Genomic DNA, 717 nt, shown 5'->3' with positions numbered 1-717 from the left:
TTAACTATGAAAGAAGAAAAAGAGGATTAGGACTGCAAACAATAGCCCCTCACTTACGTGATCTCATACAAAGCACTTAACCTCTCAAGCTATTAAACTTGGTATGTAAACACACATGACCTTAATGCAGGCTCCTGAGGGCAGTGGCCATGCCTATACTAATGACCTCAAGGCCTCTGGAGCCATGGCAATAGCCATTTGAAAAATGCTTGCTGGATGATGTGAAGTGTGAGCAATAACACGCACTCAGATCTTAATGCTCGCCAGTCACTGTGCTCGGCGCCGTATTGAGCACGACTAGCCTTCTTCACAACCCCGAGGTAGGCACTGTAATCAGCCCCATTTTACCCAGGAGGCGACAGACTCAAGGAGGCAGGTAAGGGAACCAAAGTCCACAACCGGAGTGGGTCTTGGAGCAGAATGGCATTTTCCAACTCAAAAGCTGCAGAGAGAAAGAGCATGCTCCATGATGTGGAGTGAAAGGAGCCAGAGCCAGTAACCCATCTTAAACTATAAGACTTCCGGAAAAGAAGAAAAAGGAATCGTTCCTGCCAAGCCCCTAGGCCGGAGCCGTAGTGCGCCCGCGCCCAGCCTGACTTCCGCCAAACCTCGGCGGGTTCCCGGGAAGCCTCTCCTAGTCTCGCGATGCCCCAGGCTAAGGCGAGACCTGGATGACTGAGAACTGGGTAGTGCGCGAGCTGATGACGAAAGCGGAAG

Source organism: Cnephaeus nilssonii, assembly GCF_951640355.1.
Source record: "Cnephaeus nilssonii genome assembly, chromosome: 11".
In the NCBI taxonomy this organism is placed as follows: Eukaryota; Metazoa; Chordata; class Mammalia; order Chiroptera; family Vespertilionidae; genus Cnephaeus; species Cnephaeus nilssonii.
Note: the sequence above shows the minus strand (reverse complement) of the source record.